This window comes from Syngnathoides biaculeatus, chromosome 19 (genome assembly GCF_019802595.1).
Source record: "Syngnathoides biaculeatus isolate LvHL_M chromosome 19, ASM1980259v1, whole genome shotgun sequence".
NCBI lineage: Eukaryota > Metazoa > Chordata > Actinopteri > Syngnathiformes > Syngnathidae > Syngnathoides > Syngnathoides biaculeatus.
This window is the reverse complement of record NC_084658.1, coordinates 16178516-16204016: the sequence shown is the minus strand read 5'-3', so window position 1 is coordinate 16204016 and position 25501 is coordinate 16178516. Positions and strand designations below refer to the sequence as shown.

Genomic DNA, 25501 nt, shown 5'->3' with positions numbered 1-25501 from the left:
TTCCAGACGCACAGAATTTTTGTCTCGCCGAGAGTGTGATGTCACATAATCCGAGGACAACTCGGAGGCCGCCAAACAGTCCTCGCTCCCGCCGGGCCACGAAGGACGACGACTATTCTCACTGAATCGGTCGGCGTCGGGTCGAAACCTCGCATCTCGGAAATCACCACGTCGCAAGGAAATCCCAAAAGTTACCAAGGACTGCACCATTCAAACTGATCTTTTCTGTTTTACTGCTATCGTATTTCGTTGCGTACGAAAACCACAACCACCGAATCACGTTCAAACGCTAATTTCTTTACGCTGTCAAGGACGTGCCGCCGGCCCCCGGCCGTCTTGCAAAGTCAGCCCTCGCGACCGGACAAGGACGCCACAGCAAACAACTGTAATGACATCATCGTTCTGGATTTTGTTGCAAAAGTGTAAGAGCCCACAAGTGATGCCACAGACAAAACAATCAGCTGAATAGAAAAATGGTGTGTCCTTCTGAAGCGCAGCAATTACAAATACCGATTTTCAACAAAACAAGCTTACTCAAATGTATCCAAGCTATTTTCACTCATTGGCTAAAAAAAAAAAAACCCATCCAAAGTTTCGATCTTGAGGCGACGTCATGCGCATAGCTCCCACAGACCGAGAGAAGAGGCGGAGTTTTAAAAGGCTTCTCAGCAGGTCATGTGCTTATCCTCAAGCTATTTGCAACACTTTAAATTGGTTACAGATGTTCAGAAATGATGGGAAAATGAAGAAACACAACAAATATTAATATTGATTCGTGAAAAAATAACAAACTGCGACAGGGAAAATATGTAAATACCTTTTCCTTGATAACAAGACGCTCGGGCATCTGAAAAGTGAACATGTATTGTTTATTTTCCCCCATCCCAATTGCCAACATTAACAGATAAATATTTTTTAATCAACCCTTACTAAATCCCAAAACCATAATCAGTCTAGCCTGACCCTAACCCTAACCCCAACCCCCTGACGCTAACCATCACCCCAACCGTAACCCTAAATTGAATTTCCCAAAGACTGAAATTGATGACGAGTCATTTGGCGCCGATCCAAATGAGGATTGCCGGGCCTGGGCCGACGAGATGATGAGTCTCTCGCTCCGAATCCGAATGGAAATAAATACAAGTCATGAGTGCGGCCTGACGACGGGATAGTTTCTTTGCTGGCCCATTTGCAAACATGCTGTAGTTGTCAAAGGTGCTGCGAGCGGAGCGTGTCGCATGCGCCGCCTGTTGTGGGCAGGGAGTGGGGGGGGGGCTCATTATAAACAATGCTGTGGCTCGCATGCATAATTTTACTGTGCTTTGGCTCCCCTGCCCCCCCCCCCCAATCTCCTTGCTAACGCTGACCTGATTTTACTAATAAGTCAAAGCCGACCGGACCGGCAAACGTTCCCGCGTCGTGACGTTGAAAGAGATGCGGCCTAATTAAATGAAACGTTCCTGATGCGACGCGGGTCCTGAGCGGCAGGGCGACGGCTCGATCGGTCGGCCTTCTACTTATTATCGGAATGAGCGCGGCATACCTTTCCCCTGCCCCCCCCCCTCAACCAACATGCAGATTCCCGGCTGCCTAATGCAGCGAATGCAATTTGTCATCCATTATTCATCCCCCTTACTTTTACATGACCTTCTTCAAGTCACACTAATGAGCACAGATTCTTGTCTGACGGGCTGCTGCTTAACTTTGACGAGCGCACCTTGATACACTTGCCGCTCATCACTCACGTCGCGGCCTCGCAAATCACGCGGTTTGTTTATGGAGTCTTGTGCCGCGAGCGGGAGCTGCGATTGTTACTTTGACAAATTGAATTTAAAGTGCACCAAGTAGCTAAAAAAAAAAAAAAAAAAAAAAAAAGCTCTACGCTGTATGCCAATAGACTCTTTTCAACCACATGACTACAGCCGGGGGAACGCGGCCATGTTGGATGGGTTCACTCTAATGCAAACCGGAGTTACACAAATGTTCGTACGACTGTTAAAAGTGACGCACGATGGCTAAAAAGACTTTGGAAAGTTATCAGGGCTCACAAGATGTCGTTTCAAGAAACCGTTAGGACAAGAAGTGCGCTTTGATCGACAATATCGACCCACACGCCACAAATGGAGCAAGAATTTTGATGTGTGGGCGTCAGTAACCAATCCAGATATCGTCAACTTTCTCCTCTTCTCGACAAGCGACCAGCTAAAGAATTACAAAGGTCTAGAGGCCTACAAGCAATTTATCAAGGGCTGGGTTTGTCATGCGGCGGTATCCATCCATCTCCACACTGCTCAGGTTAGTCTACCGCACAAAGCAATTGAAATATGTACCGCGTTGTGTTACATTATGTTGATTATACCAACGAAAGAGGTGTAGATTGTTACCGAGAGGGAGAGGTTCGACCGGGACGAGTCCTAAGTGGAGAGCCTGCACCGCTTTCTCCAATTCCGCATTTACATTTTTATCTCAACTCTCGAAACGGCTAGCAGTGCGGTAACTCGTTTTTGCAAACTTATTATAATAAAACGGAAAATACAGATTTTGGAGACATGCATTGCATCCACACACACGAGTATTGTGTAGGCCCTTGGACCTAAAGAATACTTCTTCACAGAATTTAGTTACTACTAAGTAGGTGGGAAATACTAAAATGTATCCAATACTTACCAAGAACAAAATGCTCCGAGCAAACTCGGACGTAAGGAAATGACTTGACTCTGCTGATACGCGACAGCCACAGTTGACACCGTTTGGTTGCTAATTCTTACCTTTTCTCCCACCGGTTTCTCGATCACGGCTGACAGTCGAAAGAAAGACGCTTTACGACGCCCGCTTTCCTTTGAGCAACCGACGACGTAGCAGTGCGCCCCCATTCACGCGCCCGTCTGAAACGATTCCTGCCGTTTGCTTACGCAAATTCACCAAACCAAAACGGCAACCGCGTCCTCAACCTGAAGGTGTGTGACGTCAGTCGAAAACAGTCCACAAAAGACTCAACAGGATTCTCCAATTTAAATTTATTTTTTAATCCTATTGATAATAAATCTCGGATGATGGGAAAAGCGTCAAAAGCAACGATTATTGTCGGTGAAAGAAACTTTTGTCCTCGCTTAAAAAGTCGGTTTGAAGACGAATGACAAATCGCTAAGTCCGCTGGAAACCTCCGATTGAATTTTCTAATGTTTACTTCAATCTCATGTAATCAACAGGAATCCTAAACACACGTTGCCACGGCAACACAGCCCGTCGTCTGCCGTCGCGTTTTGGCCGACCGGGATTCCCGACGATCCCGAGACTTAAGCCGTCCTCCTGCTTGCCTGACGCTCGGGCGGCCAGAAGAATAATTCGGGCGCTTTGTGGTTTAGCCGTCAAAGTTGCTAGTTGATCGCACTGCAACTGTTAGCGGCTTTATTAAAAATCCACGTCCCGCTCAAGACGTGGGCGGCTTGCTGTCTTGTATGTTGCGTTCTCGCATTGTGTGAGAAAGAACCCACCGTGTGCGGTATTAAATGTAAAATGTCCTCTCACGCGACGAGAGCAATTCAGCATCGCCGTTACAATGTACGGCCAATCACTTTCTCCTTGTCGGGTTTTTTCCACCCGCTAACAAAACGTCTTGCAGGGGGGAGGAAAAAAAATGAGGTAATTAGCGCCAATGAATTAATCAGAGATGGGGAAATTGCAATTATGCATGTTCTCAAGTTCAACCGTGAAATTATTTTTCTCATTATCACATTGTTATGTAAGGATCATTAATAAAATAATATGTTTGGACCAAAAAAAAAAAAAAAGTGGTACGTTCCGAGAAGCTCTCCAAAGATTCTTTGGATTGGCCTTAATGGAAAAATTCTCTTCTTTATCTGAACATTGGCTCACAATTAAAATGGTGGATTGGAACACAAAGCAGAAACTCAACCCCGTAAGTTGAAGTACTCGCAAAATCAAGCCGCCATTGTATTTCAAAAAACCTTTTTTTAAAACTTTTGTGTTCGGGACAGGCGTCGTCGTCATCATCCTCACGGTCAGGTACACAGCTCACGACTACCGGCTATCTTCAATCTTAATGGCGCTATTAACTAAATAAATAAATAAAAAGAATTTTTTTTTTTTTTTTTTTAAAAAAAAAAAAAAGGAAAAATAAGTTCCAGATGGTTTAACGCCGAGCGGTCACGCAAACATTCTCAAAGCCCTCCGAGGCCTTCGGAGGTTGTGTTAAGTCATTGAAGTTGCTGTTATCAAGCTGTGCGCCGTCTGAGCAGCACGCCGCCCAGCCGGAGAAACGCCACTCAAAGTTGTGCGTGGGGAAGTTTTACAGTCCCAAGGGGGGACAACAACAGGCCTTTTAAAGGGGGAAGCAAGGTGAAAAAGCGAATGGCCATAAACAAAGATGAAAAATGCTAGAAATCCCAGAGTCGTCCTCCGTGGTTACGCGTTGAACGGCGACACCTGCAGGTCTGAAATGCTGATAAAAGTCTCCTCTAATCACACAGCTAATATATTAAAACCTACTTGGGGTGTCTTCTGCTAGGAAAGGGGAGAAGGAGACTTGAAAATACAGGAAGTCAAGAGATTAGCGAGGAAGGAGTGGGACACGGAGAGGACTGAGGAGAGCCGTCGTAGGGCAAAGGTAGAGGTGGCGAAGGCTAAACGAGAGGCATGTGACGACATGTACACCAGGTTGGATACAAAAGAAGGAGGAAAGGATCTCTACACGTTGGCCAGACAGAGGGATAGAGATGGGAAGGAAGTGCAGCAAGTAAAGGCGATCAAGGATAGCGATGGAAATGTGTTGACTGGTGCCAGTAGTGTGGGAAGTAGATGGAAAGAGTACTTTGAGAGGTTAATGAAAGAAGAAAATGGGAGAGAAGGTAGCGTAGAAGAAGCGAGGGTAAATGACAAGTGGCAATGATTAGTAAGGGGGAAGTTGAAAAGGCACTGAATAGAATGCAAAATGGAAAGACAGCCGGTCCCGATGACATATCGGTCTAGATATGGAAGAAATTTGGTGAGCTGGCTGTGGAGTTTTTGACCAACTTATTGAATAGGATACTAGCGGGAGAGAAAATGCAAGAAGAATGGAGGAAAAGTGCGGTAGTCCCCATTTTTAAGAACAAAGGTGATGTTCAGAGTTGTGGGAACTATAGAGGAATAAAGTTGATGAGCCACACAATGAAGTTATGGGAAAGAGTAGTGGAGGCTAGACTCGGGTCAGAAGTAAGTATCTGCGAGCAACAGTATGGTTTCATGCCTAGAAAGAGTACCACAGATGCATTATTTGCCTTGAGGATGCCTGTGGAAAAGTACAGAGAAGGTCAGAAGGAGCTACATTGCGTCTTTGTAGACCTGGAGAAACCCTATGACAGAGTACCAAGAGAGGAACTGTGCGCAAGTCTGGTGTGGCAGAGAAATATGTTAGAATAGTACAGGACATGTGTGAGGGCAGAAGAACAACGGTGAGATGTGCTGTAGGTGTGTCAGAAGAATCTAAGGTGGAGGTGGGACTGCATCAGGGTTCCGCGCTGAGCCCCTTCCCGTTTTGCGGTAGTAATGGATAGGCTGACACCTACGGGACAAGCCGAAAGAAAAAGACTAAAGACAACTAAACACAAAAGACAACTAAAGACACGAGCAAATAAGTTTTTCCCACGATGCAGTTCTGTGAAAGGTCATCTTGTAGGTTTTCTGACTCTGTAGGAGGAGGGCGTACAACGTTACGTCGGACACGGTGATCTTTCACTAGGTTTTGCGACGATAAATGTCCACCCTCCACAACGATTCTCCAGGAACTCGGTGTAAAAGACTTTTAACATCCCGCCACCGGCGACAGGTGACGGCGGATTTCCATATTGAAGGTCGCAAAGCCGAAGGCGTCACGCCGTAGGACATCCACAGTGACGTCCGCAAACCTGAAAGCCGGCCGCGCCGCGAGGCCCAACGCAAAGTTGCGGCAGCTGCGGCTGTCGCTTGTTGGATGGATTAATGTCTCATAATCACGCTTCATTATGACGCCCATCTGCCCCCGTACTACACCAAGATGGTGCCACGTTTTAAAAAAAAAAAAAAAAAATGCCCAGCTGGAAGCCGAGCACGCCTCTCCCGGGAGCGGCTTGAATGTCACCAGGCGGGCGACTCGTGCACGGAACGTTCAAGGCTTCCTGGTCGGGCCCGAGAACATTTGGAAACTGGTTTGGAAAAAAAAAATGAGAATTCAAAAAAAATAGAACGAAAAAGGTCACCGCTTCAATGCCAGAAGCAGCGGCTGTGACAAGATTCCAGCGTCCTTCAACGTATTTCGTCTTCGCTTGTGCAAAATGAAATTCGAATATAGTCGTGTCTTTGTTAGGTTTTTTTTTTGTTTGTTTGTTTATACCACATATAGGATTCATTTTTATTAAAAAAAAAATATATTAAAAAATAAAAGTTTTGCCTTTGACAAACAAAACTTTTCAGAGTTGAAATTTAAAACCTTAATCACATCTTTGGTTTATGATAATAGAAACCGGACTAATGCTTAAAATCAATTTATTGCTCTAAAAAAATGACCAAAAATGGAGCCCGGAAAATTCCGTCGACGCTATTTGTCCACTTCAGCCAGTTCCAAAGTATCGCGTTGGGGAAAATCTGTAATCGGATCGAGCGATTGAATGAGAGTCGCGAGCATCAACGTGCAAATCATTTCAGAGCGTGACGATTGGGTTGAGTGGAAACACCCCAAAAAAAAATCCCGTTTTTTTTTTTTTTTTTTTTTTTGCTTCCTCCAGATTCTCTGATTTGACCTACTGTAAAAACATTTGGATCGGGAATGATTCCAAAACCGACATCAAGCAATGATTCTTGTAAGAAATCGATTGAAATACCCAATCGGTTTCATCCACCCCCCCCCCCACCGCATTCTTCAGTGCGTCATTTTTGTCCTTAGAACTGCGGATGACAGACAGACCGATGAAGCCTCCGGGAACGGAATCGTTCCGCATCGACGCGCGGCGATAATCCTTGGAAGTTTGAAAGCTATTGGGTGAGAGCGATGTGACTGATTGGAGGACTCACACAAAAAGCGGCTTTGGAGGGCGGCCGGCGCCTGTACCGCCTTCGAGGAGGTTTTGGTCAAAATCCAAAATTGTTCAACAACAACAACAAAAAATTGAAATAAAAATCAATCACACGTTGAGTGGTGACGGGTAGAATCCTCGACTTCCAAATGATTCCGGCAGTTATTCAGTCTCTCGTCAGGGTTTCCTTTAAAATCAACAGTGAATAATAATGTCAGATATTCACAGCGTCGATAAAATCGCATGACAAAAAAATGGAATCCTGAAGGATCTTCACTTGAAAAATCAACACAGCGTTCTTGGTGGAACAATAATGAAAAACTGGGAAGATGTGGTAGAGAGGTCACGAGAAAAATGCTTTTCATGTCAATTCTTGGGTCGGACATTCTTAAAAATGACGTCATACCCAACAATTCAATTGTTCCGATTGGACTTTCGACGCAGAAGCTTCCTCGCTTTGGCGTAGACGGCTGAAAGGGTTTTCTTGGCGGTGAATGAAGTACGACGTCCCTGCTGGAGTCTTGCGACGTTTAGAATATTTGGCAAGGCATGTACTGTACCTACAGTATTTTGTATCCCTGCCGCAATGCGGATATAATTAGCGGCGCCCACACCCGCGCAAAAAAGGTTATTTCTGCATCCGTTTGTAGCGATCAAAGCGACGCCGGCGTTTGTCTGCTTTTCCGACGAATTTTTCCCCCGTATCTCATTAAAAAAGTTGCCGTGTTTATCTTTTGCCGTAACTTAATTGCCGCCGGCGGAAACAGATGTCTCGACACCTTTCATTAGGCGAGGGTGGGCCGCGAGATCCAAGAGCGCCGCTCCGCGGGCCGCCGCAAAGACGGGCAAACGTGCGCTCATTGGATTAGCCCGGGCGGCGGATGGAAAATTAAATAGCGTCTTAATTTAGCTTTCAGCCCGACAACACAACATTCTTTGGAGTTTAATGAGTCTCCGTCGAGCGCTCACGCCGAGTGTTGCGTGACGCAGAGTTTAATTACGTTAGAAAGCAAATATACGAAGCCGTAAGTTTGGCTTTCGACGCGACATCACACGACGGGCTCTCGGGCGGCCGCCGGGGCAAAACAACACGGGCGGCGTTTAGAGGGAGGTAATGAGGCGCGCCCCGCCCCCCCGCCGAGGTCGCGTCGTTCCCCACGTTCGCACTTCGGAGCGCGGCGGAGCGTCCAAATGCAACATGGCAAGCAGCAAATTGAATGGCTAATCCGGCCGCGTCGTCGTCGTCGGCTTGTTTCCGCACTCGTCGGCTTCGAATAAAGGAGAATTGATGAACTCCTCGCGGCAGGTTTCCCCGTCCGACGTACGTGACTCACCTTGACTTGGTAGTGACCCAAATTCAAAATGTTTTGTGTGCGCGCACTTAAATTGATTTTGGGTGGGAGGGGGAATAAAACACGAGGAGCAAACGGTTAAACCAACCACGTGACAGCCGTTTCCGATGCCACTCACTGGGCCCCGCCCCTTTTAAGGCAAACAGGCTAAAATTGATTTGATATCGACCGTGTGAATAAACGCATTCAACAGAACGTGACGGTGCCGCAGTGCTTCCTGAAACATTTTCGACCATCGCCCGTTTAATCTGCGCTATGTAAATGACGTATCAAACGGAAAATTAATATCCCATAAGAGGGATTCATCTCTGTAAAGAACAGCTCCTCCACGAAATCCCTTGAACTTTTCATATTGGATTCCAGTTGATTTTTTTCCAAATCCCACTCGTCAAATAAAACCCGAACCTGCTCCTCAAAACGGTGGCCGACGATTAGCAAAAACTGCAGACGCCTCGGCGGGATGTCGACGGGACTTCAATCCCAAGTCCGGCAAATTCTATCGGATAAAAGTAAAGCTCCCCGTCGGTTCCTTTGCGGAATCTTCTTTGCGCGTTCCGGTGAGTGCAGTTTCTCGAACTAGCGGCAAAGTTGGTGAATGACATTTTCGTGAGTCCGATTCGTTGTAACGAGCCCTTTTGCGCTATAGCTCGGCGTGTCAACGTTCCAATTTCAAGGCTAATACCTCCAAAACTGGAATCAAGGAGACGTCACCCTCAAACTGTGCTCCCTCCATTTCAGGACATTTCTTTTGAATATGTGTGCGTAGCCAAAAAAATGGAAAATGCTAACGACGATAATATTGACTAGAATTTCAATCATCATTGTCTTCGTTGGTTTACGTGACGCATTACCAGACTGAAATCTCACCTGCTCGCTATAGCCGACATCGAATCCGCCATCGACGCGCGACACTTAGCGGTGACCGACTGCAAGCAGTCGAGCGGTTTTTGTGCGACCTGGATCAAACGATGTGATTGGTTTCAATTTCGCCGAATATTCAATTGTCGGGTTTTATCCGACGGTTTTTCGAGCAACCGTGAGTGGAAATGACAGTGAGAGTCACGTGACTCAATCGACGGCGTGCCGTTTGCTAGAGTTCCGTCAAGAGGAGCCGCCGGGCTTCCTCCTCCTCCATCATCATCATCGCAGTGGCACTCAGCACTGCGGCAGATAAATCCCCCCCCCCGCGCCGCTCGCCATGCCCGCTTATCGTCCGCGGCCGTGATGCGGTCGCAGCATACGCAGCGAAAAGAAGGCTGATCTCCACCGCGCGGGAAGTCCGCCACGGCTGCATCCGCGCGTCAGATTGTCACTTCTTTTCAACCCCCCCACCCTCCACCCCGCCCCCGGAGTCAGCTCATTTCACGCGGCCCGTAATTCAACTTTCACAGTCGACGCGATTCTTCTTAAGATTGGACATCTTGATTCCTCGGGTGGGGGTGAAAATATGTGTGTATATATATATATATGATTTTGACAAGAAGCACTGGTCGCTATTCCGAATATTCTTCTTGAAACGACAGCCGAGCTCAATCCTTTTTTTTTTTTTTTTGATCAATACGATGTGACGTCTTGTTAGCGGGCGATAAGGAGCTCGCTTGTCGGCCAGGAAAATCAGGATCTCCGACTTCTTCGAGCCGCTGCGACGTTTATTTTATTTTTTTTTTTTTTGGGTTTATCCATCCTCCCCCTTTTGACCCTCTCGAGGAAACGGATTAAGATACACGAAGAAAGGTAGCCATTTTTTTTTCTCAACTGTCCGTGGGCTTAAGGACATCACGTTTATTAAAAATTATTGTGAAAAAACAAAAAAAAAACAAAAAGGAAGAGGACAAATTGCGTAGTGCCCTCGGATTAAGATACACGTAGAAAGGTAGCCATTTTTTTTTCTCAACTGTCCGTGGGCTTAAGGACATCACGTTTATTAAAAATTATTGTGAAAAAACAAAAAAAAACAAAAAGGAAGAGGACAAATTGCGTAGTGCAAAGCGGGAAAAAAAACGCCGTCTGTTATTTTTAAGAGCTTCGGATGGCAGGAATTGACGTTCGTTCTGGTGGTCATCATAGAATCTCTGGAGACAACAACTTTTATTTTCATTTTTATTTTTTTTTTGTGTGTGTCTGTTCGCCCGACAACCTTTGTGCCGCCGCAATTGTCCCGTCCCGCCGTCCTGCACGCTTCACGGGGCGCCGGTGCCTCATTTGCTCGACCCCCCTCGTCCAATCATGTGACACTCACGGCGCCGCCCGTGTGGAAAATAGGCTGCCGTTTCGGAGGGTGAAAGTTAACGTGGCGACGCAAGGTCGCCCCCCCCCCCCCCCCAACCCAGCCGCATCATAACAATTTAAAACAGTCCGCAGGTGTTTTTTGAGGTGCTATCGGTGGCATGCTTTTGTTACATACTTGAAGAAACAAGACCGATATGCATTTTTTACTGCAAACTATGCGTCACGGCTTGGTGGAATTGGCTCATTTAACGGCCAGATATGTATTTCCCACCCGCCCCCAACCTTCATATTCCATATACGTTGTACAGCAAACAAGTTAGTGCCACATTTCTTAGCGACCGCCTGCAGAAATTCGAATGCATCAGTTCTGGTAAAGGCCACATTTCATCAGCAAGTCCTCATAAATGCAGTTGATGGGTGGTCAAGAGGTCCAGAGAGTTGAGTATTTGGATCCGAACAAAAAGGAACTTTTCCATAATATCCATCCATCCATTATCTGCCGCTTTTCTGGGGGAAGTAGCTGCAGCAAGGGGATACCCAGACTTCCCTCTCCCCAGCCACTTCTTCCAGCTCTTCCGGAGGGATCCCGAGGCGTTCCCAAGCCAGCCGAGAGACGTAGTCCTTGGTCGTCCTCGGGGTCTCTTTCCGGTGGGACGTGCCCGGAACACCTCATTGGGGAGGCGTCCGCGAGGCATCCGGATCAGATGCCCCAGCCACCTCATCTGGCTCCTCTCGATAATCCTCTAGATGATCGGAATTTTTTTTTTTTTTTTTTTTTTTAGCCCAGGCACCGAGGTCGAATTCCACAGGGGGGAAACGATCCAAAAAAAATGTGAATGAATTTGTAAATACCGAACTGTGAAAAGTCCACGAAGATATCCAAACGTGTCCCGTCCATTTATTGTGCTAGTCTGCTTATCCTCACGAGGGTCGCAGGTCAGCCGGAGCCCATCTGTGCCGGCTGACTTTGTGGACTGGTTGGCGGGCAATTGCTGAACATTAAAGTCAATTTTCTAGCCCGACACCTGCAGAGGGGACCCCCCCCCCCACATGTCCTCCCCCCACTGAGAAGATTTTGACTACGCGCTCACGTTTAGCGAAATTTGACGTAATTGTGGGGCACGGCGTATAAATTTCAAGTATGAATCTTGGCCTTGCTTTGCATGGACCAAGGCCAAGTGCAGGATGATGTTGGAGGGAGGGGGGGAGGGGGGGGGCGGTTAGTTTTAAGGTGGCGCGTTTCAACCCTGACGAAATGGACTTGACAGGTGTGAAAGATTTAGTGGGCGCCATTTAGAGTTATCATCTTTTCCCCCTTTGTCAGCAGGTAGCGCGACGCCCTTGCCGAGTCCTTGATCCCCCGGCTTCCCGCGAGCGGGCGCCGAATACCCCCCCCACAACCCCCACCTCCACGCCGAGGCCGCTCGCCGACTAATGACTGTTATCGTTACGGAGAGGGATGATTATTATTAGCCGCGGGGCCCGCGTACCCCGAGCGCCGTTTCCATTCCGCACTTAGACGAATGACTGCAGCTGCGCGCGGGGGGCTTGGTTGCACTTTAATCTGCGGATGGTTATCAATCAAAAGATTATTACTGTCCTCTCGAAAGGGATCGCCGTGCTTTTGTTGTCGACTCCCGGTTCCGGCCCAACCCCCCCGTGGCCGAACTTCCCCTTCCTTCGCGGCGTCACAGTTCGTCGGGACTTTCGGCAAAACTATGGAATTAAATACCGGATTTCGACAAATAAAAAGAAGCGAGATTAACGTTTTAAATGATAGCAGGAATCCTCCGGTGCTGCTGCCTCGTAATTGGCTAATTAGCACGAGCATGATGAGTCTTAATCCGTCCCGGTGGCGAGCGCGATAGCACAGATGCGTATCGCTGCTATCGATGTGCCCGACTTGAAACTTTTTTTTTCAGTTTTTTCTTCCAGAATCTTCCTCAGACAATGACAGCAAACAATGAGACAAAAAAAAAAAATGAGCCTTGAAGGGACGAGTCTTAAACGGCGGCTTTCAACCTCAAATGGCAATTTGTTCATTTCTTTGTTGACAATCCTGAAAAACGGGCTTTTTCGCTATGACCTCACGCAGACTTCCAGGTGGCAAAAGTTCAAGCACCCGCGTCGGAAACATAACCGCAGACGATTTGGATGAGGATTTTGTCGGGAACAACGTTGTCGTCTCCGGGCGGGCTAACAATTATGTTTTGCTAAATTACACGCAGACAAACCCCGGCAAACGTTTCCCCGCCTTTCACAAACCCCGACGGAGGTTCGCATCCCCAGTTTCTCCTTTAAGGCTCCGTCACGCCATGACGTTCTGGTCAACGTTCTCTGAACATTTCAATCGTTCTATTTTTCAGCGTTCTCAAACGCGGATGACACATCTGGCGTGTGATTAACATGTGTCTAACGCATGACTTAACGTCTAACAGCGACCAAATAAGATACCCCTAAAAGCCATTAGCGTGTGCTAACGTGTCACTGGCGCGCGACGAGCGATTTGTCAACATTAGACGAGCGTGTTGAGCGTGTGACTAAACGACAGAATCGCGTTTTGCTAGTAGTCATTTTTGCAGTGGAAGGGGAACGAAAACGTTGGGAATTTCATGCTCACTTCAGTTGTTCTCGAGAGTTTGAACAGTCAGCATCATGCCGCCTAGACAAAAAAAAGGTGAGGCGCGGACTTCAGCAACTAGCGCTGGGAGTAAGAATGCAAAGCATCGGTTTATATACCCGTATGGATGGACGTTCGGGAAACGCTCGAATGACGCCAAAGAACGTTGGTTTGACTTTAGTTACACGCCGTGCGCGCTAGGGGATTGTTCAGCGGTCGTCGACAGGTCGCCGGTGAGTCGTTCACTGGAAAGCAAACGATTAAGTGACCACCGAGTAACGCTACGGTAACGGCTGGCTAACGATAGCCAAACGCGTGCAACACTCGGCGAACGTTAGTAAAACGTTCCACGGACGTTCTTGAACGTTTATGAACGCTGGTCTCGGTGATAACTTTTGTGCGTGTTCAAAACTTTTTTTTTCCGGACCGGCGTTCTCCGCCGATTCCCAGCGATCATTGGCGTTCACTAGCGTTCAAACAAGGCTCTTCTGGCGCTATTCCGGCGACCGTGTGCGACTACCAAGAAGTGGCGACGACCGGTTGCCAGGGAATTTAACTCCGCGGCAACGGAACATTTTTTTTGTTTTGCGATGCCGGAAATCGCATTTTGTCCGAAGCAGGATGAAGTCAACGCTCGTGTCTATTAATTGTCGCGTGAACTTAATGCCGCCTACCGCACTTGAATATGAAAAATTTCCGGTAGAATATATGGATTTTCCGTCGTACTTGACCTTGGCGTCGCGAGAGGCCCGATAACGGGTCGCGTAATGTACAGAAACAGATATTGGCACCCGACGGCAATTTTAAATCGTCAATGAGGTGTAAAACGAGGGGGGGGAAAAATACATTTTGGAGGTCAACAAACAAATAAAACTGAGCAAAAATGGATTCATCGTCCTTTTCTAGAGGTCGAAATGACTGAATAATAAAGCAAGTATGAAAAGATTTTGAAGGTAAACGGGAAGGTTGAATGACAATTACCGACGAGGCCGCCTCACAAGCGGCATTCGCACAATCACATTTCATTCTGCACATTTGTGCATTTATTATGATTATTATCCCTCTACCCGTGTTTATCACGCACTAAACGGGGGCTCTCGCGCGGCAGATAAAACGGCTGGATAAAGTGAGAAAATTAGCGCCTTGCTCGTGTAATGGATGAGAAATTACAACACACCCCTAACGGTCGGGAAAACCCGAGTTTTATGACGAAAGAGTACAACGCAAGTTTACGGATTTCAAAAAAAAAAATAAATAAATTAAGTGCAGTCAAGCATACGATACAAAAGATGTAATGGTCTTTACTGTGCCGCTCGCAGCCACTAGGGGGAGGATTTGCACAGGATGTGAGTTCTACTGTCATGTTTTTATTCGTCAACTGCACAGGAATCATTTCGAATCGGGGCGAGCGATTAATCGAGTTGCACAATGTATTGTCATTGTCTGTCTACATGTGTTTATGCGGTATTTTTATTCAAACGCGTCAGCCGAACGCTAACGCGTGTCTCCACAAACCTCTCGCGTCAAGGCGGCGCCCGAGCGGGCCGACGGCGGGAGACAAACCTTTTCCTCTCCGACATATGTTTTTCCTCCCTTGACCTTTTTTAATTTGCCGCTAGGAGAAAAAAAAAAAGATGCTGTTAAGAGACAAACGGGCGAGAACCGAAGCCCTTCCTGCAATCGAGCGTGGGGGGGGGGGGGACAAACCGAGAAGAAAATAAATGTACAGCCTGCGCGAGCTGATGACTGCAACACAAAAACTGATTTTTTTTTTTATTTCCGCCCTCTCGGCAAATGAGAAGATTATTAGGCTCCTCGTGTTTTGCTCTCTGACGGCATCTTTGTTGACGCTTCATAACGGGCGAATATGGTGCTGAATGTTTATCGAAGCGGGACAAAGTAAGAAAATGCGACACATAAATGCGCATATCGGGTCCCTCGGGGGATTGTCGTCGAACGAAACGGTACCAGGAGCGCCCAGTGACCGGACTCTAATCAATATGGATTTTTATTACTATTGGGGTTAGATTCCTATATTTGGCAGGAAAAAAAAGATCTGATAACTGAGTTATCGTCTCTGTAAATTCCCGTAATTTCCCAATTCTTCATCTCTCTCAACGATAAAGTTCACAATTTGGAATATTTCCAAAACTACCCATGGAATTTGTCCGTCCTTACGCAGCGCTTATACCAAAAATATCAGCGCTGAAAGTGAAATTTGATAACTGAACTCGGAGAGGAAAAAGCAGAGATATGAATAAGAGACTTGCCGAAAAAGTGCATGAGAGATGTGGCTTTAGAAGAGTCAAAACGCTCATTACGGATGAGGAAACACGAAGGAGCATCCTCAGAGGAAATTTTCCCGAGTTCGGGGTTTCTAATAAAAAGCCTCCAATATAAAAGGGGTCTCTTTGGGAGCCGCCGGGAGCGAGAGAGCGAGTAAGTGGGGCCTCTTTGAGTCGTCGCAGCCCAGGATCGTCTTTGAAAAACCGCCGGCGCTCCAAATGAAAACGCCGGCGTAGGATGAAAAGCGCCTCGGCGTTCGGTGACTGCGGCGAGCGGCTACGTCTCGTACGGGCGGGTGGGGGGAGGGGGGCGCGGACGCCCTGGCACGTCTCAGTTGTCGCCTCCGCTGGATCCATCACGGCCGAGATTGGAGGCGGAGGTCAAGTTAGCATCTGGGCCCGTTTGGGGAGCGCGCGGGGGCGGGGCGTCCTCGGCAGGCTGGGCCCGTTTGAGGTGATTCGACAAGCGTTCCTGATGGATGGCGAGCTTCCGTTCCATCCATCAACTTTGCGCCCGGAAGGGCTTTAATCCTCCACAAACAACGCTCCTCATCTCTCTCCCACCTTGTCTTTCTCTCTGAGGCACTTCTGTTGTCGTAACGACGTAGCCGGCCGGATGACTGACCGGAGCGTCACCGCCCCGAGGGAGGAAATTTCGACCGCTGGTTCTCGAGAATTTTTTTTTTTTTTTTTTTTTTTACCAGATCGAAAAATGCATGGCTCTTTGAGACAATACAAAACAATATTTAGACCTGACCACAAGTGGTTCTTGACAGCGTACAATCACAATTTGGTACTGGACCATGAGAACCTCCTTTATCAGATTAGAACATTGTTGAATTGTCCATTGTAGTGGACTACCAGGACCACCATCTTGACAAAAAAAAAAAAAGACTATTCAAATCTCTGACAACCTCTTAGTGCCCATATTTGCGACCTTCTTGTGGACTCCTTGACTACAAGTAGAGCACGTAAGGATCTAGACCCTCTAGAATCTTCCTAATAACTAAAATAAGAGCCTAGAAGTGGACTTCCACAACCATCCGATCACCACTCAAACACCAAGACCCTCAGAATCTAGGAACCTTCATAATCCCGACAATGACAGAGTCAAGAATCTCTTTGGTTCTCAGTAGAACATTTAGAAATGTAGAACTTCCAGAGCGTGTTAAGAGCAGCATTCACAAGATTTTCATGGACTGCTGGGACCTCCTTGATCAGTACTAGAGTCAGTGGTCAAACATCAAGACTCTTAGAACCGCTAGAAACCTCTTAAGGTCCATGTTCACAACCTTGTATTGGAGTTCAAAAACCACCTTGAGCACGACTAGAACCTCTAGAACCGTAGCACAACTGTAACCTTTGCATGGACTACCTGAGCCTCCTGGAGTACGACTAGAACACCTAGACCTTTAGAACCTTCTCCATGGCCATGTTCACAACCTAGCAGTGAATTTTAGGAAAGTCCTCAATCTGCATAAGAACAGCTAGACGTGAACCCTCTGCAGATTTCTAAATAGCTACAATCTCCCCTTTTTATTAGACTAACAGAGCCTCTTTGATCACCACTAGAACATGTGGAGCTGTAGAACCTCTCGAACCTGTGTGAGGTGATTCAAAGCCTCCTGAAATATGTTGCCCCCCCCCCCCCCTTGTTCCATCTGGCATCTTTGCTCCTCGAGCATCCGTCTGCCACGAACAAGCTCCTCATCCTTTCTCACCTTTTGGCACGTTTGTTGTCATAGCGATAGCTCGGGCGGATGACTGTCAAGAGGTTCACAACCTGGATGGCGTGCGCGGCGGCGGCGAGGCACTCGCGAGCAGCGCGCTTCCTCGCTGGACCTGTCTCATTATTTATTAGCAGCTCCGACATGAGTAATGCACACGCAAACGTTTGTTGACGCGCCATTAATTGGTATCAGCCCGACCGGTAGACGCCGCAGCCTGGAAGTCGCCTTCGTCTGACAGTTGCCGGGGAGACGCAACGCGCACACGCCACATTAATCACGCGGCGGTCCGCACGCTCGGCGCAGGCTCGCCGCTCGCATCATGTCAGCGTCGGGCCGCGATTCAGGCGCCAACGGACGACGATATTCTTTTCACTCTGCGTTTGCGTTGCAGCGTCTTGTAGCGCCGGTTCGTTGCGGGGGAGCTGTTACCTTCTGCGAAGGACAGTGAGTTTAATGTGCTCGCTCGTGTCCATAGTTCTGTGAGAAAGACTTTTGGCCGCCGCTAGATTTGCAGTTTTAGCAATTCTGTGATGATCAAAGACCACCGCCAGGGAGGAACTGCGAATAAAAAGTAAAAAAAATGAAAGGGCGAAGTTTCGGATTTGAGGTTGTTTGTCGGCTAGGGAGCGACGTTCTGGTCATTTCTACCAGATTCCACCAAATATTCTGAGTTTCATTCAAGTGTTATGAATACACCTGCTTACCGTTTTAAATAGCGGCCAAAAAACCGGGCAGGATGTCGACTTTAACAGCAGTTCAAATGTTTAAGAGACCTGTCAGGGTTTGTTGGGAAATGCTGCACATCCAGCAACGCTTAAGGCCAAATCCTTCTTGAAGGTTAAAAAAAAAAAAAAAAACTTGCCATTTTCGACAGGAGAAGTCAGCACGGCGCTCGTAGCAAGATTCACACGGCCGGGACGCTGCGGACCGGTGCCCGCCATTTTTGTTCGCCCCAACTTGCCGGAGCTGACCAATCGCCGTCGCTTTGCGGCACGTCGCCATGGCGCCGGTGAGTCCACGTTGGCTTTATCCGCCGCTGACCTTTAATGGGTTCGTTTATGACTTCCTCACATTCATTTGAACAGGAGGCTAATAAGTGCGATGATGAGATGCCCTCAGGCGGCGGAGACGGCGAGAAAGACTCGGAGTCTTGTGAGTATGTTGTCTTATTTGCACTTTCATTGTTAACCTTTAAGAAGACAATTAAATAGACAGACGAGAATTCTGCGAGTTTTAGAAGTTTAGAAGACGCTTTTCATTGGCTGCTTGCTGCCCTGGGCTGTGAAACACATTTTGAATAATTATTGTCATTGTTGATTTGAATCTAGTCCTAGTTTTCTCTGGTCAAGCGATTTATTCTGCCTGGTTCAGATGAAAGATGCTCCAGTTCTGGATTCAAATGACCGAGTCATTGTTTGTGCCTTGGTTATAACGCACAGCACAACTGTACACAAAGTGACACTCGTGCATGTCTCGCTCCAAGCCGAAGCCAAAGCTCGCTCGACATCCGCAACGTGTCCGCGGAGACCAATGTGACGTCGCCGGTGTCTTTAGCTTCCCCGAGCGGCCACAGCATTGGGAAAATCGGCTACACGAGAGGGTTGTTGCCTCCTATCATGAGAAAGGGAACCTTGGGGTGTGATAAATGCCGTCAAACTTTACCCGGTCACAGGTATCACGTTTGACGCGGCTTTGTTATCGGACTGGAGGCTCTCAGAAGTGGACAAAACGAACCTTTGCAGGAACTTTTTAGGCGGAATTTTCTGCCTCCCGCTATCGCACTCATTTCTTCTTCGGCACAAAAGGGAGGAATTATTTCAGTCCTTCCTGTCCAATTCCATACGCCTTAGCATTTCCAAATCAATGCTGAACAAAAAACAGATCCCTTCACATCAATTTCTGCGTTTCTGCCTCGCACCTACGCAGGCAGTCAGGCGGCCGGGCAGGCACGCACGCATGCACCCGTGTGTACCGCCAGCTTTTTTTTTGTTTTTTTTTTTTGCGCCGGTGGGCTGCCAGCCAGCCATGCGGGCGAAACTGGGTGGCCGCTCTCTCGAGTGTATAATCACTCTTATCTCCGCCGCGTTCCCGCAGGCTGAAACCATCAATCCGCCGGGAGAGAGAGGGAGAGAAAAAAAAAAAAAACAACACATTGTGAATATCAGAGAGAAAAACAACAAAACAATATTCCTCACATCTTCTGAGACTTTCAGATAACAGCAGCAATTTTTTTTTCTGCGAGGCTATCAATAGAGTGCACGCTATTGATTATCTCCCTTCCGAAAACATCACTGACAGACCACACGATGATCTTCACTTCTTCATGTCGAGCGTATGCATCGGGATAGTTGAACTGTGTGACTCCTGACGGGCAAGCAGTCCAGGGGGTACTCCGCTGCCCGCCTAAAGTCATCTAGGGTCAAATCTGGATTCTTCACAACTTTGGCGAAGAAACAAATCTGGATCATGGATGACAGACAGTGATAAATGCATATCCCTTCAGGCAGGTTTTTTTTCAGAGCCGCTTATCCTCACGATCGTCGCGGGAGTGCTGGAGCCTATTCCTGTTGTCGTCGGGCGGGAGGCGGGGTACACCCTGAACTGGTTGCCGGCCAATCGCAGGGCACATGGAGAAGAACACCCGCACTCACAATCACTCCGACTCCCATGGTCCTGCCGGTCCCAGCCGACGGTCTGGCTTTGCCAGATCGTTGCAATCCACGCCTCATTCCCGCATTTCTTCGTTCCTGATCCTGAACCCCTGTGTACCAACCTCCGCCTGTCATCCGACCACCCTCGTAAGCTTGACGCCCTTGAGACTGCTGCTCTCTCTGACTGATCTCCGGCGTACCGATCCCTGCTCGCCCGCAGACCTGCCTTCTATGCCTGACGTCCTGGTTACCACTGCTCCAGTCGACTGTCTGCCTGATCCCCGACCTTGGAACGAATAAACACTTTTCCCAAACTGCCTCTGCGTCTCCGGAGTCCTGCATTTGGGTCTCCAATGACTGTTGCATGTTTTGGGGATGGAAAAAAAAAAGTGTACATGAGCCCAACAAAAAGATTTTCTTCCTGCTGTGAAACAAAACAAAACGCACCAATTTTTGGTGCGTGCTTGTCATAATGCAACTGCAATCTAATGATAAATTAACCCCCGAGAACCCATGGGGTCACACATTTAAAAGAGGATCTGGATGTTTTTGGTTCTCTCGGGTTGAATTCAAAATTGTTGAATTAATACCTCTGAAAATCAAAACATTGGGCAGCTACGACCAAAACCTCGTAGTTTCGCCAAAAAATGTCATTGTGAGTTTGGTCTGGTCCCGCGAGGGATGGTCACAGCGAGTCACTCGCATGCTTTGCTTGGCGCGGATTTTCCGCCAGATGCCCTCCCTAATGCGACCGTGGCTGGCTTTTTAGGGCGCTGGCCAGGAATCAAACTCGCGGCAGCATGTGCCACTTCGCTGCCAGTACACCGGTCGCCGTCAAAATGATCTTTTTGTAACGCCGTGGCACATCTCGCACTTTGTCCCAGTCAGAAAGTCTCTTCTGTGCACTTTTTGCTCTGAATTTTTTTCAGATTGCTTTATCGTCAGCAATTCAAATTGTGTTGCAATGTTTTGATTGACAGGTGAGTCACCCCCGGACCCACGGCGGTCGTCGCGTTGGTCCAGACACGCAATAACAGGTAATTGAAGGCCTCCATGTTTTTGCACTGATATGGGTGTTTGGTTGTGTATCATTTGCGAACGTCGTGTGGAGTCAGACCCCCCCCCCCCGACACACCCCACCTCCCAACCGTGCATTCCTGGCTGCAAAGTCGATTTCAAATAAGTGGATTTTGGAATCCTTACTTCCTGTGTCAAGCATTTAACTGCGTCGGTTTATTGGCGAGCGGGGCAAACATTGGCCACGTCCGCAAACGCCATCTACCTTCATTTAAGCCTCGATTAGCGCCGCTACGCGTCGGGGTCCGGCTGCGCCCTCCGCGGTGCTGCTGACGCCGTGTTAGCCCATGTGTCACTGTCGGCGTGTTCAGCACAAAATTGTGACTGCGAAAGGAAATTGCCTCAAGAGTTACTGTGTGAGAGCTTTATTTGGTCGGGGGCGAGTGGGAGGCCGCCGCCGCCGCCGTTGCCGCCGTGCGTGCTCCAGAAATATTAAATGCCCGTGAGAGAGACATTTTTAGCGCTCAGTCTTCATGGATATCCAGCCGGGTTGCCATTTAATGCCACGCTTATAATAAACAGACATTTAAAAACCATCATTTTTTTTTTGCCACGAGTGCAGATTGGGAGCGACGTAAAAGAAACATTATTTCCTCCTCGCATAGGCAAGGCGCGCTCAAATGGATATTTGAAGACTTTCTCCAAGCAATGACGACTTCCTGGTCTCATTTATTTACGTTTGGAATGCAAATTAGCCGCAGTCGTATCATAGAGAAATGTGGCTCATTGTCCAGAGTTCTTGCTGTACTTTCTGTTCCACGAGTGCATGTGGAAGTCGCCGGCGGGCATCCTTGGTTAAATAATACCCAATTTCGAGGTAAGAATTTGTTGCTCGCGATGCTTGGAGTTTTGTGACGTCCGACTGCATTGCGCCGGGAGCCGCTCGTAATAGTTTTGCTTGCAGAGACGCTCTGAGGTCATTTCTATTTTGTATGTCACAGAGCAGATGAATCCGATTAGATGCCAGGCTCTTGCGGGCCACCTGCTCCTCCTCTCCTTCCCCGTCGAAATCCCTCTCGCGCATCCCTCATTGCGGACGCCGATTTGTCCCCCATTCATCTTCATTTCCACCTCGTCCCGCACCACGCGGGCGACGCAGCCGCCCGCAAATGCGCAAACGCGCATCGCTGACCGGCTCTTCGGTATTTCCCGGCCCTTCCGGTGCGCCGTCTTGGCAGCCGGCGCCATTTATATCGTAATTATCGAGGCATCCCCTCGTGGGTGTGTTGTCGATTGAGGCAGAAGTGCGAGGTGCGAAACACACTCCCACGCCTCAGACAGATGTGTTATTTTTTATTTTATCTTGCTGTCGGCTGCGCGGCCAAGTGAAGTGTAAAATCACAGAAAATGTTGCGGCGCCAAAGCTTCCCTCGGGCCGCGGGTCTGCAACAGGTCTCGAGAATCCGTGAAAAAAAAAAAGCAACGCTAATAATAAACGCGGCACGCCGTGTCACGCGTTGCTCCGTATGCGTGTGTTTCGCGCTGCTTTAACAATATTTAATGCCGCAGTTTTTCCCGTGGAAGCCGTCGTCCGCGGGTGACATAAATTGCACGGTGGCGCAGACGGGAGCCAACACAAATCATGACCTTTAAAATTAATAAAACGGAGCGCGGGGGTGGGGGGGTATTGGTAGCGCTCGAAACAAACTTGGGAGTTTAAACAAGTGGCTTTGCGCTGGAAGTCCAAACCCAAAGCAAATGCCTTTTGCCATTTTCTGGCATCTTGGCGTCAAGGAACTAAGTTGATGTGAATTAAGGAGCTTTATTTAGACAAATCCTGAAGCAGAAACACTTTGGGGGAAAATGCCTTTTTTTTTTTCCTCCCAGCTCCCATCTCTGAAAGTGTAAAGGACTCTTGTCTTGTTCCCATCACCTCCTTGACTGAGTGCATATTTGTGTAAATTCACACTAGCCCGAGGGCAGAGCGCCGTCTAACTCGGCTCGGTCTGCAAGTGCCAGAGGCAGCGCTCTGGCCTGCACTTAATAAATAACGAGGAATAAGAGGCCCTATTGTGATGGATTATGAAATATACAACGTCCTTGCCCCTCAACTTGAACAATTTATATGATGGGTTTAAGAAAAGAAAGAATGAGATTTCCAATCTGGAGTTTGTCTTCTCTTTGCCGGTTGGACCCTCGCAGCCCCGTCACTTTTGGCAAAACGTCGAGGGGGAAGTTTGCACACCGACTTCCTGCCGCAGAGTCCGACCAGGGTGAGGTGCACGCTGACAAACAAACGATTCCCCCAAGAGTTCGGGCCTCGCTGGGGGACAACACAATACGCCGTCTCGACCGGACGAACCGCTCCTTGGACTTCACCTCCGTTTCTGTGACTGACCAAAATAAACAAATAGCGGAGGGGATTTAATCGCAGAGACGCACACAAAGGGTACAGCCGGGTGGGCGGAAAAAGCAGCGAAGATGACGTTGGTCGGGTTCGTCTGTGGACCCATTTCGTCAAGAGGGGCATGATGATGCCGTGCTAGTCATACCAAGTGCTCCAGTCCAGGCGGTTTGACGCTGGAATTAAAAGTGCAGGCCAAATCCAACCTCTCATGAAGAGGATTCAGTGCAGAACTGTTTGAATTATCTGCAGAATAACGAAAGACCGACTTAATCCGTGGACCCTACCCACCCACCTACTGACCTCCCCTCTCCCCCAAGCTAGAACTAGCCAGTACCATGGCTACCCCCTGCCTACAGTTGACCTACCTTCGCAACCAACCCGCGAACAGCTGACCTACCCCCATCAAACTCAGTGTAGATTCGGAGAAAACCCACACAAGTAAAGCCTGAGCTGAGAATCAAAGGCAGAATCTCCTGATTTTGGAGGCTGACAAAAAAAAACGAATCGTGAAAAAAGAATAATAATGGCACTGCTTGCGACTGCTTTCAATGACTCGGGTACAACAATAGCGGCAGCCCAGCAGCTCTCCACATGAACCACCAACAACCTCTATTCCCTCCAAGCACTTTTGTCTTTGGAGGATGCGAGCGCAACCAAAAATCCAATCTGCTTCCCCGAAATCACTCCCACGTCCGCTTCCCCCTCTCTGTGAGTGCCTCTGGCTGCGGCGTGCCGCAGTGCTCGAGGACTCTTCATGCCAAGCGCCACCCGGCTGCCAACCCGTGACCTTACAAACAAAGCTCACCGCCGTGGCTAATCAAAAACCATCGTGCAGCTCAATCTTTGCGTCCTGACGGGTTGAGAGGTTCTTGACACGAGGGGGGTCAGGGGATGCTTGCGCTCTCCCTCCCTCATTTGAATGCTGGTGTGGCCGGAGAGAAACACCTCGTCCAGGAGATGTGAGCCGCTTTCATAAACGAGCCGTGGCTGGCTGTGTAGAAAAAAAAACGTCCACGTTAAAGCAGAACGGCCGACTTGCTGTCTTTTTAGGCACGGGTTCTACAGACTTTTTGGGGTGAAAAGTGGCCTCACTGACGTAATTCTCTTTGCAGCACCACTGGAAATATCTTAAATGCCTGTCAAATGGCTGCTGTGAGTCCAAACGGTGGCCCGTCTATAGCTTTTCAGCCGAGGGTTCTCAGGAATGTGTTTTTGCACATCTACTCACGATAGACGCATCTACCAAATTCCACATTGCAATCAGGGAAAGTGACTTTGCCGGCTGAATTTTCTCAAGATCCCTTGAGACCATTTGAATGATGGATGGACATATACCGTAGAGACTTGATCCATCAACAAGGCTGCATTACGGCAAATTGCAGCCTTTCTGTGCCTTTTCGTGCATGGGGTTCCTCAGGTGTTTTCATGGCTCTGCTAATAATTTCATGTTGCAAAATGATCTTTCACGGACCCCTGAATGACCCTGATGCCAGTGTTTTTGCCGAATACTCACCACAGAGCTAATATATGTTTAAAATTACCCTTAACATATGAAGCCTTGGAGTTTTTCCCCAGTCTTGATTCCGCCCCCGCCCATCCCCTTCTCCTTTCATGTCACCCCTCGCTCAGCAGCCCGAAGGGCACCCACCGCGGACCTCTCCCCACATGGGACCTGTTGGTTCTCCTGACACCTGTCTGCCTCGGGTTGACCCCGGTCACGCTAGGAATCACAGTACAATGCCTCCCGGTCGTAATCTGCCAGCACGGACGCGTTTTGACAGGCGGACACGGGCGGACGTCAAGGTGGGGAGTTTTGAGGCTAAAACAACCTTCTGCTGAGCACAAGGAAAAAAAGAAAAAAAATCATTTCATATTTTCTGGTCACTTTCAGTATGTGACAGTCCATTGTTTTTGTCAGGCTGATACACTTCATGGCTTTGAAAAAGTTTCAGGAAAATAGAGAATCCGTTTGATTCCGAAACGATTGGTGCCAGCTAGCAAAAGTTTGACCCGGGGGGGGGGGGGGGTCACATGTCTCGTTCAAAAATATGAATACGAAATGCATAAATAATGAGTCGGAACGTGGGAACTAGGATTGTATTCTTAAACTTGAATTCCGACATATCTACATTCATATTTGCATGTATATCACATTGGGAAG

General features: G+C 48.2%; 1 long non-coding RNA gene across 1 annotated transcript in view; it reads left to right on the top strand.

Annotated features, from left to right (window-relative positions):
• LOC133492841 (uncharacterized) overlaps positions 1–25501 on the top strand; it is a 161407-nt gene that overhangs the window by 110885 nt on the left and 25021 nt on the right. Inside the window, exons 5-7 of the long non-coding RNA XR_009792764.1 lie at positions 18140–18274; positions 18351–18417; positions 20897–20953. This is a non-coding gene — a long non-coding RNA (uncharacterized LOC133492841). The remainder of the gene's footprint in view (positions 1–18139; positions 18275–18350; positions 18418–20896; positions 20954–25501) is intronic.